This window comes from Bos indicus, chromosome 17 (genome assembly GCF_029378745.1).
Source record: "Bos indicus isolate NIAB-ARS_2022 breed Sahiwal x Tharparkar chromosome 17, NIAB-ARS_B.indTharparkar_mat_pri_1.0, whole genome shotgun sequence".
NCBI lineage: Eukaryota > Metazoa > Chordata > Mammalia > Artiodactyla > Bovidae > Bos > Bos indicus.
In genome coordinates, this window is record NC_091776.1 from 32,732,527 (window position 1) to 32,746,798 (window position 14,272).

Below are 14,272 nucleotides of genomic sequence, written 5' to 3' on the forward strand. Positions count from 1 at the left end.
GACAGAACTGGGTTGAGCTGTTGGAAATCCAGCTGGTGTAGGAGATTTGCTTGGTGTTGTGGGGAACCCTCTCACCACTCACACTGGAGATTGATCTCAGAACAGAAAAAGTTAACCTTGGTAATCAGTTAAGCAGAATTCAGTAAGAGAGTTTCTGTAATATTTATCAAATTCTTCACAACTATTATGTGTTATTTTAGTAATAAGAAACTGGAAAAAAACTTTGATTAATGATGAATCACACTTCCTTTAATAACTTGTTAGAATGAAAGACACAAGAATCACAGATTAAATATGTTTGATGAATATCGAATAACCTGTATCCATATTATTTGAGGCATGTGTTAAGTATATGACACTTCTGTGTTAAAAATGATGATAGGAATAAAATTCACACAAGGATATAACCTAATTAGTTATAAGTATTTTATATACAGTCAGTGCAAATTACTATTGTCTGCAACTCTGAGATCTTTATAAAAACAAGAATAATTTTATAAAAACACAATATATTGAAATATGAGTTAAAAGAAAATGAGCAGTAAGATATGCATGTAAATGGGGCTTCTCAAATGGTTCAGTGGTAGAGAATCCACCTGCAATGCAGGAGACTCGGATTTGATCCCTGGGTCCAGAAGATCCCCTGGAGGAGGAAATGGCAAACTTCTCCAGTTTTCTTGCCTGGAGAATCCCATTGTCAGAGGAACCTGATGGGCTACCATCCATGGAGTCACAAAGAGTCAGACATGACTGAGTAACTGAGCATGAATGTTCATACATACATGTAAATGTATCAATGACAGAATGAATTATTTTGAATCAGTGTTCTGTGGTCCAACAGTCTTTCAGCATTTAAATAAGTTTGTAAAAGTGCAAGTACACTTTAGTATTTTGCCTCATCTCTTCAGGGTTGTCAAAATTGGCTCAATATTCATTACTATAAAGTGTTTTGAGCCCTTTTTAAAGAGTCATAAAAATTCTAACAAACTATTTAGTGTTGACATGCAAGATAGAAGTCTTGGAGGAAAACAATATAAGGTCAATAAAAAGAATTTGACAAGGTTGTCTCTAACTGAAAAAATGAGGCCAGGATCAAACAAAATCCTTCTACAGTTCCGTTAACATAGCTAACCAATAGATATATGTGATTTTTGTTTGATTAATTTGGATAGGATTTAGGCAGTCTTCACAAAAGAATTTAAAACGTTTATGCTGTTCTCTTCTAAGCTGGTTTTGGTGCACCTAATATTAATTTTACACACATTATCAAAATTCTAGCTAGATTTTATATTTTATGAGAAAAACCCATAATAAGGAATAGATAATAAAGAAATGACCTCTTGAAATAGAGCAGGAACCTGTGGTCCTTGCCCCCCATATCCTCAGCCTGCCCTTTGTCCCTGAAAAAACTTTAGCCAAGGAGTAAGTTTAATCAGAGAAATGAAAAATGCTAAAACAAAGGAAAATGGTCCAACAAGACTGAATAATAATAGTTTAGCCATTAATCATAGTCAAGGACTTTAGTTCCCCTTCAAGGGCAATTGATAAGATTCTGTGCCATGACCTTTCAGCTGTCTTCTAGACACTGAAACTCCCAGCAGGTGGAAAATGATAACTACATGATGACCAGACTAGTCATGACATAAGCTGCCACGATTCCAAGAACTGGCCTCAAAGAAATGGGAACAAACTAACCCTGAAACTAAAGACTATCTGTACTTAAAACAATCAAGATGAGGCTCATGAGACCACCACATGACAAATTTCAAGATGACTATCAGAGCTGACTACCATTTCTGCTTGTGGCACCTCCCTGCATTGTTTTGCCCACTGATTGTCAGTGAGGAGAGTTGCATTTGGAGGAGAATCCCCTGGTTGCCACCCTCCAAAATAAAACAAACATTCCTTTCCAGCAACCTCGCCTCTTTATTGGCTTCTGAGTCAGGAGCATCCAGACCCCACTTTCAGTAACACTTTTGGAGCCCTATATGGGGCGGTTGTGTTCTCACGACATCTGGCTCCCCAGGATTTCCCCCAGGAGAGCCACAGCCATGACACTGCACCAGAATGGCTGTGAGGAGCCCACAGATCTTGGCTAGCTGGCCCTGAGAGGGAGGCTTTGGGGGGCATTCTAAGAAGTTGCTGAAATCATTTGTTCCTGGGATCCTCCCCGTTTCCCCTCTGCTTACTGCTGGCTGCCAACTTAATGCTTTTCCTTGGTGAAAGGGAAACACGCATTAGGAGAAGGTGATGAGTTTCAAGACTGAGTAAGTCCACTGGTGTGCACTGGGCAAACTTCTCTTTTGAGCATGAACTGCTATTTGGGCATTTTGCCCATGGTTCTGACATGCGTCTGCTCTGGGGGACCATTTGTGTTAGAGAAGTATTTATCTGGGATTCTTGGTCAGTGGTGATCCTCTCAGAGGACATGTGACAGTTCTGTCTTCTGGTGTGTGAGTGTGCATTCCATATGTGACTTGTACTCTCGTTGCCTTTTGTAAAATGGGAAATTCAGGTTCAACTCATTAGAAAACTTTAAGCAATGAAACTATGACTAAAGAAAAAGAAAGATAATTTTTTAAAAACTGTGTTGCTGACAGTATTCCTCAGACTCCAGAGAAAATTGGTTACGATGAAACTCTTGAAATTCCAAAACTTTTTTGTTTTTGCAAATGCAGTTAGAGAAAGCTAGCTTGATAAATGCTGTTTTCAAAATTCTAACCCTGAGAGAGAGAGAAAAAAAAATATGCCTAAGAGAAAGCTTGAAATTAACTCTTATCATGTCCTTGAAATACAAACACAGCTCACTTTGCCTGAGACTTTAGCCTTGGGTTAATTAGAACTTCAAGCCAAGGGGGGATAAAAGGAGTTGGTAGGGAAGGAGAGAAGCCTTTTAAACTCAAGTGAGTAAATTCAAATTATTCCAACTGTTATTCATGAGCTGATAAGTTCTATATTGAAATATAAAATTTGAGATCTCTGTCTGAATATCATGTGTCTATATGTGATATTGTCATGAATGGTTTTAAAGGCTTTCAGATAAAGTCTTTGAAAAAATTGTGTTTCAGGGATGTTTATCTAAATAGTTTTTTCCAGATTTTTGGTAACTTTAAATTTTAGTGTTTTTCTAAATTAAGTTTTCTGATGAAAATTAATTGAATGTCTAAATCATTTTTAAGGTAAAATACTGATACATTACTGAACAAATTTATGTTTACCTAATTTTGCCTTCTTATGAGAGAAAAAGCACTAAAGATGTTTGGGTTTATTAAACACACATCTCATACCACATTAAAGAGAAATTATGCTATGAGGAAAATATATGTTTTTAGGGGTTATGGAATGTGTTCTTAAGTTTGCCAATCAGTAAATAATAGTATAACAGTTCAATTATTTGTTTCTTGGGTTTTTAAGACCTTTAACGTTTAACAATTGTAATATGTAATTAAAACTACTAAAAATGACAAAGAAAGCATTTCATTGTGTAAAGCAAGAAGAATATGTGCTGTCAGCAAGAGAAGGTATAAAGAAAGGAGTTTTTAAAATTTTTTTGGGGGGAAAAATGATGATAATAATTTTGTCCTAGAGCTGTTTGTTTCTGGATAGGGAAAATTAAGGGACAATTCATGTGGATACAAAAAGTAATAAAAAAAAAAAAGTTTGTGGAAAAAAGGGAACTTTGAAAAAAAAGAATTTTCTGTTTTCAGGAGTGATTAAGATTAGACTGGATTTAATTAAATCCACTTAATATTTAAATTTAGTTAAATGAACTTTGTTGTCAATAGTAAGCTGATACAAGACTGAAATTTGGTTGTCTTACTCCCTGTTAAGAAAACAAATTTTTCCTGAAATATTGAACTGCTTTTGATAACAAACTGTAAGTTTCTTTCTCTAGCTATCGTTACCAAAGAGCCCCCAATGCTAATGCGCTGTGCTTAGTCATGTCAGACAATTTGTGACCCCATGGACTATAGCCTGCCAGGCTCCTCTGTCTGTGGGATTTTCCAGGCAGGAATACTAGAGTGGGTTACCATGCCCTTCTCCAGGGGATCTTCCCAACTCAGGGATTGATCCCACCTCTCCTGCATTGGCAGACAGACTGTTTACTACTGAGCCACCAGGGAATCCTCTAAAAAGTCCCTAGGCATCTCAGAAGAAATATTAAAGTAACTAGGATTATTTGATATGTTAAATTATGTGGGAAACATTTGATAACTTTCATACTGTTAAACTGGGTAAGAAATATAAAGAATTCTAATGGAAAACTATTGTTTGCTTAAAATCATATTTTTGACCCCATCCAATGTTCTGGATGGAAAAAATTTTCTGTTCAAGTTATCACAAAGTATACTTACCTATGATGTTTATCACTACCTCTTGAGAGGGAATTCCTCACTAAGTCAGATGCCTATTGCCTGAATGTAGCTTAAGAAATGAATATTCACGTTTCAATTACTGTCCATGCTGAATTATTTTAAAATAAATTACTGGCATTGTAAAAATTTTTTTTTCATTGGTAGTTGAGGGGGAGCAGGTAAAATTTCCTAATTTTCCAAGTTGAATTCAATCTCTGTTGCATTTCTCCCCACTTTCCACAATGGAGGGGATTCTATGGTATTAAAAACCCACACTGTTATTAGAATTTTAGCTTCACCAACTGTCTCAGTTTCTTTCAGATAGAACTTCATTATCTTTCGTATAGTTTTCTGCCACTGGATCCTTTTTTAGTTTCTAGCATGTAGTCTTCCCATCTTCCAACCTGTTAATTATTAATATTTTCAGAATAATTTGTTTTTCAATGTCAATTCATGTAACTTTTAAAAAGTTTTCACACCTTCTCATTGCCTTCTCATAACAATGAAATCCTAAACCGATTCAATGCTAATCAAAATCTAACCTTCTCTGTCTTCATTCTCACTATCTGATGTTCTCTGCCTCTTTTTTTCCCCCTATATTTTATCTCCACCAAATTGCCTATGTTTCAATGCCTATACACCACCAATATACTGTGTTTTAAATGACCTCATTTTCACACACCTGCTCTTTTGCCCCGGATTCACTTATCTTTTTTCTTCATCCAGCTAATCTTAATCCATCTTTTAAATTCAAATGTCCTTTTCCCTCAAAATTTTTTCCACTGGCCTGGGTCACAAAGAGTCTGATGCCCTGCACATAAACCTCTGAAACATCATTGGTTCCTTAAAATATAAAACTTAACTACTGTGTTGCTCTTCTCTTTTCCAATTGGCCATGAGCTCTCCAAGCTCATGGACTGATCATATCTGAGAATTTGGAATCCTGAAACCTTAGAACACTCCTTAGCAAAATGTAAGTACAATAACTGCATCTTAATTTACTTCAATTAAATGTGTAAGTGTGTAATCTTGGACTTCGTTTCACATTTCCTTTAGCTTAGCTTCTTCATCTATACATAACTACACATACTTAGTGAGTTCTACTAAGTTTTAAAAGAGACTATCCATGTAGTGCTTGGTCAGTATTAAATGCTGAAAAATGTTAGTTCACGTCATGGTTCCACCAAAGCATATATTGGAAACTTGTTGGGTGGTTCCCCTTAATACTTCTGTAGGATTTTCTGTTTATGTGAGTGATGCAAGAGCTGCTTCTAGCACTTATTACAAGACTCCTCTGGCCATAGTTAATGGGCCCAGGATGATTTCTAATATAAAAGCATCAAGGGTTTCCTTCCCTAGTATCTGAGCCTGAGAACTAAAAAGATCTGTGGATGTTTTGAAATGTAAATGGATACTGAGGCAGAAGCAGAGATGAAAGAAATAGAAGGACCTAGAAGGCATTTAACTTTCTACTTTCAGATATTTCTTACAATCCAAATACATTCCTGTTTTCAGGCCCTATGTTTATTTTTTATATAAGTTCCTCTTTTGCTTGTCACTAGATTTCTGTTTTACAAACAAAACATTCTAACCAAAACAAATAAGATTAAGTTCTCTTTAGAAAATAGTGTTATTATGGTTTTCTAACAATACACCTTAATCAGATAATCAATGGCTGATGGCTTGGGCTGATATGCTGTGTTTATATTAAAAATATGAGCTGGCAATATGTGACCCAAAATAATGAGTCATGGTTTTCACGATATTCAATTTTCAACATCTACAAAAGGGAATTACAGAGGCAAGCAACAAAATATGTATTCCATAAGCAGGTAAAGAACATAATAATCACCCATTTATAACTGTTTTTATCATTTCACTGATAAGACACTTCAGAAATTGTAAAATATGTCCTTGCTGTCCTGGATGTTGGTATCATGGGCCATTTCTTTAATGAGTATCAACTTTCTTTACCTTCATTCAATGTCATGTCTCATCTATCGATTCTTCCCTCCATCAAGATCAATGCACCAAAAAAATCTATTTACTTTATAATGCAATATAAAATATAAATGCTTTGAAATATTAATGCCCAAAGGATTATTTCATTTGAATAGGAAAAAAGGACACAATTCCCTTGCTGCCTTTCAAAAACTATTATTACTGTGAATTTAGAAAGTATGGAAGTAAGATTAAATAGATGGGAGAAAACAATGCTAAACATATTTTAAAATAGCAAATAAAAGTTGTGGATGGCATTTCTTCCAAACAATCAAGATTCATTGCCTTTAAAATCTACTTCTGAAGTGAAACTCTTCAGAACTCCACTGCTCAGAGTAACTTAATGCTGAGCTTTGATGTCCGAAGAGGTTTTCTGCATGAACTTTCAATTACGCAGACTGTGCTTCGCTTACATTTTCAGAGCCCTCTCACCTAGATTGAATTGTTGTTCCTTTGCACTTGCATTCTCTCTGATTCATTTTTTTCCCCTGTCTCATCAGAGTGCTTCATATCATGTTTTCACATCTGCCTACCTTTCACACACACAACAAAATGATGGTACATAAATGCTGGCTTTGGGGGACTTAATCATTAATTGATGTGTGGAGAGATCTCCTTCTTCATATCAGCATATAGATTTCCTCATGACTTACAAAAGGAGGGTGCTGCCTTTTAAGTTGAGGGAAATAGCCTGACCCATCAAAACAGATCATAGATACAGATATAGATACAAAATATGCACACGCATGTATATGGTATTACATCAGTTTAACCTTTATAATGCCTGTGTGCTCCATCACTGAGTTGTGTCCAACTCTTTGCAACTCCAGCTGTAACCTGCCAGGATCCTCTGTCCATGGGATTTCCCAAGCAAGAATACTTGAGTGAGTTGTCATTTCCTTCTCCAGGGGGCCTTCCGAACCCAGGGATCTAACCCACATCTCCTGCTTGGAAGACAGATTCTTTGCCATTGAGCCACCAGGGTTAACCTTTATAAATACATATATTATATAATTATACAAGTAATATATTTATATTAAAGGTGTATAGAATACACCCTTTTTTGCCGATTTAGGAAATTACAGGGCATCTTCAGGACAGAAAGACTATGATTCTAAATCTTCCCATTACATGTAATATGTGGTCTCTGGTCATAAGATACTTATACATAATCAATGAGTTAGGGAAAACAGAAACATAAACACTTCAGTTACTGAACTTTTAATTTCTCAAAAAAGTCATTCTTTTTTCCACTTAAAGGCCTTTGCACATGATGCTTTCTCCACCTGAAAGTCTCTTCCTCTTGTTTCAGCTGAACCACTGTTTCTCAGGGAGATCCTCACCTGACCTTTATATCTAAATTATGTCTTTCTTTTACCTCCTCTCCTAGTACTATAAGTTTCCTTTATGTAAAGTATATTAATGTATCTGACCATAGTGGGTATTCAGTGCCTTGCACAGCACTAGCTCATCGTAAATATTCTCTTTATCTATTGGCTAGAATGAATATGTGAATGAATGAATGAAAAGATAAAGAAGTGAAAAATGAAGAATGGTGGGAATTCCTGAAGTTCAGCCATATAGTGGGTTTTCAACTTTTCCTTGAAATCAGGCCATATACAATCTTAGCTTGGGGGAGAATAGTAGGATCAGTTCAGTTCAGTCGCTCAGTCGTGTCTGACTCTTTGCGACCCCATGAATCACAGCACACCAGGCCTCGCTGTCCATCACCAACTCCCAGAGTTCACTCAAACTCACATCCATCGAGTTGGTGATGCCATCCAGCCACCTCAGTACTCTTCTCCTCCTGCCCCCAATCCCTCCCAGCATCAGAGTCTTTTCCAATGAGTCAACTCTTTGCATCAGGTGGCCAAAGTACTGGAGTTTCAGCTTTAGCATCATTCCTTCCAATGAACACCCAGGACTGATCTCCTTTAGGATGGACTGGTTGGATCTCCTTGTAGTCTAGGGGACTCTCAAGAGTCTTCTCCAACACCACAGTTCAAAAGCATCAGTTCTTCGTTGCTCAGCCTTCTTTATAGTCCAACTCTCACATCCATACATGACCACTGGAAAAACCATAGCCTTGACTAGACGGACCTTTGTTGGCAAAGTAATGTCTCTGCTTTTGAATATGCTGTCTAGGTTGATCATAACTTTCCTTCCAAGGAGTAAGCCTCTTTTAGTTTCATGGCTGCAATCACCATCTGCAGTGATTTTGGAGCCCCCCAAAATAAAGTCTCTCACTGTTTCCACTGTTTCCCCATCTATTTCCCATGAAGTGATGGGACCGGATGCCATGATCTTCGTTTTCTGAATGTTGAGTTTTAAGCCAACTTAAGTCTCTCCTCTTTCACTTTCATCAAGAGGCTTTTTAGTTCCTCTTCACTTTCTGCCATAAGGATGGTGTCATCTGCATATCTGAGGTTATTGATATTTCTCCTGGCAATCTTGATTCCAGCTTGTGCTTCTTCCAGCCCAGTGTTTGTCATGATGTACTCTGCATAGGAGTTAAATAAGCAGGGTGACAATATACAGCCTTGAGGTACTCCTTTTCCTATTTGGAACCAGTCTGTTGTTCCATGTCCAGTTGCTTCCTGACCTGAATATAGGTTTCTCAAGAGGCTGGTCAGGTGATCTGGCGTTCCCATCTCTTTCAGAATTTTCCTCACTTTATTGTAGTCCACAGAGTCAAAGGCTTTGGCATAGTCAATAAAGCAGAAATAGATGTTTTTTCTGGAACTCTCTTGCTTTTTTGATGGTCCAGTGATTTTGGAGCCCAAGAAAATAAGTCTCTCACTGTTTCCATTGTTTCCCCACCTATTTGCCATGAAGTGATGGAACCAGATGCCATAATCTTCATTTTTTGAATTTTGAGTGTGAAGCCAGCCTTTTCACTCTCCTCTTTCACCTTCATCAAGAGGCCCTTTTGTTCCTCTTCACTTTCTACCGTGAGAGTGGTGTCATCTGAGTATCCGAGGTTATTAATATTTCTCCTGGTTATCTTGATTCCAGCTTGTGCTTGATCTGTGTTAGTCCTTGTTACCGGTGATGTTGTCTGTGTTATTTGTGCCCTGGAAAGGCACCTGTACACCTCCCTGGACTGCTGTGCAGGGTGGTTCTGGCTGCTCTTCTGTTTGGCGTAGCTTCCAGCCCTATATTCTGATCCAACCGTGACAAATTCCACCTCTGATTAAACTAGTCAAAATTTATTTCAGTTAATTATACCCACTATGGAAGCATTCATTTGCTGGTGTTTAAGAGTACTGAGTCTAGATTTGGACTCTTTGGTTCAAATCTTAGCTGTACTACTTGTTAGCTATTTAAACTTGGATGTGATTTCCCTTCTCTGTGCCTTGGTTTCCTCATAAGTGAGGTGTAAGTGAGGTTTCATAAGTGAGTGTAAAGGAAGATTCTATGATGAGCACTGGCACACTGTATGTAATATGTTCTTCTATTACAATTAGTAAAAGCATTTGCTTGATCATATAAACTATATTCCCATCAGAAACATAAACAGTATTGTCCCTTCATTTTTACTTATTTATATAGTCTTTCTTTACTGTGTGTTTCTAATATAGTTACCCGAGAAAACCCAACTGTAAATTTACATTACAAAATACCTTCTCTAGTTCAGTACCTCACTTAACTTTGATAAGAAAGCCTTATGACTCCCAGGCTCATGAAAGTCTAATGAAGGCTTGTCATATAAATTGTGACAAGTGAATCTTTATTACTAACTTTCACTAGTCCTTGTTCAAAACCCTCTTAGCCCCTCAAATGACTATTTCAGAGCATCATCTGCCTGCTCATTCTCATATCTTGAAAACATTTAGGCCATTTGATATTATTTGCTTCATAATCTTGCCACTCAGATTTCTTAAACGTGTGAACTACATACTTTGTCTTCACTTCCTGACTCACCACTGGAACATGTCCTATAACTTTATGTACTGAGAACATTCTCATTAGTGTCACCAACAATCTCCCTATGCCAGATTCCAAGGATAATTTGTGTACTTATCACACTGTAAAGTCACTGTTCCACGGGACAGAGTTGTTCACGTCATCCTCCTTAAAATTCTATATCCCTTTAGTTTCCATATCACAGACTTTACTGGTCATTTTCACATCTTTTCATCTCTGTGGACACCTCTTCCATGGTTCATGCTTGCATTTTTGGTGTCGCTTGTGATTTACCAGAAAGCATGAACTCCTTGGTCACTCCCCTAGTTTCAACTACTGATCCACTGATGTTCCCCTCAAGATTTTCTTTGCCTGAGCTTCCACATATATTCTAGATATAGTACAGATGTACTTGCTTGAAAGCTTTTGCATGTATGGTTATTCTGGGCACCTGGGATAGGTAGAGGTTTTGTACTAAGATACAGAGAGTTGAGAGTCTAAAGGTTACGTGCACAACAACTGAAGAGATTATGTGAATATCTTGAGTAGAAGAGGGTCAGAAAGTTGAGAAATCTGAAAGGAGAAATGTCTGGTATTAGATAATGTAACTTCCTATTAACGACTCTCCTGCTTTAATGCCTTACATGAAGTGTACTTTTGATGGTCAGGATTTGTGAGTGTAAAAAAATGATAGTGAGGATTGATAAAAGAAATGTCTTCTGAAGCCAGAAGGATATTGTTTAATGGTACCAAATATAAAAGATTGAATTATATTATTTCTGTCCAGTGAAGGATCTGATTTATAACTCAGATCCCATCAAGAATTACTTCCTCTACTATACAAAATAAAATATAATAAACACTCCTATCACTACAGTGTGACAAAGAATGTAAAAGGCACCAAATATACCAGCACATCAGAAATTGAGAGAAACATCATTCCATGGTACCCAAAATTAAGGGTAGGCATTTTTCACAGCATATTGGAGAGATGCAGTTTTTTGAACAATTCAATTGTTACTCCTTTTCTTTAAAATCTAATAGCAAAGTGCAACAGCACAGCCTGAGCAATCTCTCCTGTTACAAGAAAGTGACAACCAGGGCAGACCAAACTGAAATGGGAATATTATGTGTCATCAGAAAAGAAACAGCAGAACGTGTATGAAGAGAGAAGAGGAGGAATTTTGACATCAATAGACAGAGTAATTACATCAGCCTCTGATTATAAGCTTTACTGGCTGCTCAGTTAAGAAAAAAGACTGTGTATAGTTTATATATTTTTCAATTGTTGTGACTAAGATTGTATAAAGTACATATTTTCCATTTCATAATTTGAATCCAGCCTTAAAAGAGACTATTTCATTGTTTTCATAAAAGATGAGCTAAATAATCCCTTCATGGAAGGTTTGAGATACGAACTGTGTAAGACATTTTCTTGATAATGCAATAAGTTTTCACATACACAGAGCAGACAAAGTCAGGCCAGGTAAGCAGGAAAATCCACAGACTGCTGTGGTAATAAGTTGACTTTTACCTGGAAGTTTTATATGCTTGAGGACAACTGTAAGAATATTCATTGAATTCAATACTGCCTCCCATAATCCTGTCTTATCATAACTTACACCAATGTAACATGTTATATTTTATACTGAAATTTAAAGTAATGATTCATAGATACACAATCTATATGTGAGATTTATTTTTATATTAATAAAAATGTATTGAAATCCTACTAATTGTGTAACCTATTTTGGTGATGTGGAAAAAAAAGTGTTAGTTACTCAGTCATGTCCAACTTGGACTGTAGTCCACCGGGCTCCTCTGTCCATGGAATTTTCCAGGCAAGAATAATGGAGTGAGTAGTCATTCCCTTCTCCAGGGGATCTTCCTGACCTAAGTATCAAATCCTGGTCTCCTGCACTGCAGGCAGATTCTTTACCATCTGAGTCTTTACCATGGAAGAGATTAACCTTTTACTTTCTTGAAGTTTTTCTTCTAGTTGAGAGGAGAGTAAATTAATATATCGTAAAACTCAAAATCAATATATGTTGTGAAGCCAATAGTAAACAAACAAATAAAAAAAAGTAGGAACAGTAGTCAGGAAAGTCTTTTCTGAGTAGGTGAGATTTGAGCCAAGTTTTAAATGAAGTGAGGGAGTGAGATATGAGAAGACTGAGGAGAAAGTTCTAGAAAGGAGAATGCCTACAAATGCCCTTTGGTATGAAAACACTGAATTCAAGGTCAAGGACAACGAGAAGGATATGTTGGAAGAATGGTGGGAATGGTCATGTCAAGAGTAAATGTACGCCCTTTGACTTGAACTGTTGGATAAATGAAGGTCTTGTTACAGAGCCTCAGAAAACTTGGAGAGAACAAAGCTGTAGGTTAAATTAGTCAAAATTCAGATACCATTTTACAACATGCAGGAAATCATGAGGATGAGATTTAATATGGAGAATTAGAAGGGAACAAAACCTCTGGAAGAGCTCAGAGAATCAGAGAAAGCTACTAGCAGCTTCAAGGTATCAGAGAGGGAAGAAATCACAGGAAATGGCTACCAATGATTTCAATTTCCTGGAGCAGCAAAATGAGTGATTCAGAGGAAGTTATTCATACACTACCTCCAAGAGAAGCTCTCTTCTGTTGCCTGCTGAAATCTGTGACCTTTATTTCTTGTCTGAACAGCATTGACTTTGGATCAAGTGCCACATATCAGGGTAAAAGCATTCTGTGGGTTGCTTCAGGAAAGGAGCCACATCTGGTACAATAGCTTATACTGAGGTCATCAATTAATTGTATTTATGATGCTCTCCATCCTTCTTTTCATCGTATTTAAACACACCAAATAGATGACTTAAAAGAAGACCTACCACAAATCAACGTTCATTCATCTTTTAAGTCTTTCATGGTAGCACTAAATTCCGTCATTCCTCTAGACATGTCATACTGGTTTCTGTTTTTCATTTTACTAAAACAGAAATTAGTGGTAGAGGGGAGACCAGTTCCAGAACTTACACTTGATTCTTTCTAATATGATAGATGTTGAAGCAAGGTACAACTAGCCAAAGGAAAAATTCTGTGAATTTCCAAATAAGGAGAAAACATTGTGGAAAAACCCACAGACACACTGAGCTCACTTTAACATACACTCCTTCCAAAACTCCATTTATCACCAGACTGCCACAATCCCCTCTCTGATTCATGGTCCAGAGGGTGATTTTTTGATCTTTAAAGATTAGTTTTACTTCAGAGTTTATTAATTCTTCAAAATCCTGGAAATTTTCTTCTTTTTAGACCACAGCCATCCTCTAAAATGGACACAGGAACACTTTAGTAGAAATAGAAGGAAGCTTTAGAGTACCTCTGCTTGGCAGTGTCTCTGGTCCTTCTTTAGACATTTCCATCATTCTCTTCTTTCAAGGAATATAGGACTGTAATTTGCCTCCAGTCTAGAATTAGCTGAAAACTTATGACTTTCCATTATACTAACTCAATCAGGTATATCCACCAACCAAGAGATTATTTTTCTATTATCTGAATTAAGGAAGAATTTAATAGCATGCCTATCTATTTCAATTTCATGAACCTCATGATTGATTAGCCATGGCCAAATATCGCAGCTTGCCAAACTTACTGATTTTACCTCACCCTGCTTTTCATGACAGCTATCATGCTTATTGTGTCATTTGTAGTTAACCTATGGCACTCGGCCTCTGCCATTTTAAAATCTTACTTTTAACAAAAATATCAGCAAGACTGTATCCATGCTCACATTTCTCACCTTCATTCCTGCTTTCTGAGAACAATATCAGAGGTTTTAAAGGATGTTCTATCACCAATGTTCTTTTTTTTAAAGTTTTTATTTGGGTATAGTTTCTTTATAATGTTGTTAATTTTTGCTGTACAGCAAAGTGAATCATATATGTATATATATACATCTGATCCCTCTTGTTTGGATTTCTTTCCCATTAAGTTCACCACAGAGCACTGAATAGAGTCTCTGTGCTATG

At 36.8% G+C, this 14,272-nt stretch overlaps 1 long non-coding RNA gene across 1 annotated transcript in view; it reads left to right on the forward strand.

Annotated features, from left to right (window-relative positions):
* The first annotated feature begins 522 nt into the window (after positions 1–522).
* Positions 523–14,272, forward strand: part of LOC139176703 (uncharacterized) — a 70,180-nt gene continuing 56,430 nt past the window's right edge. Inside the window, exon 1 of the long non-coding RNA XR_011561115.1 lies at positions 523–2,903. This is a non-coding gene — a long non-coding RNA (uncharacterized lncRNA). The remainder of the gene's footprint in view (positions 2,904–14,272) is intronic.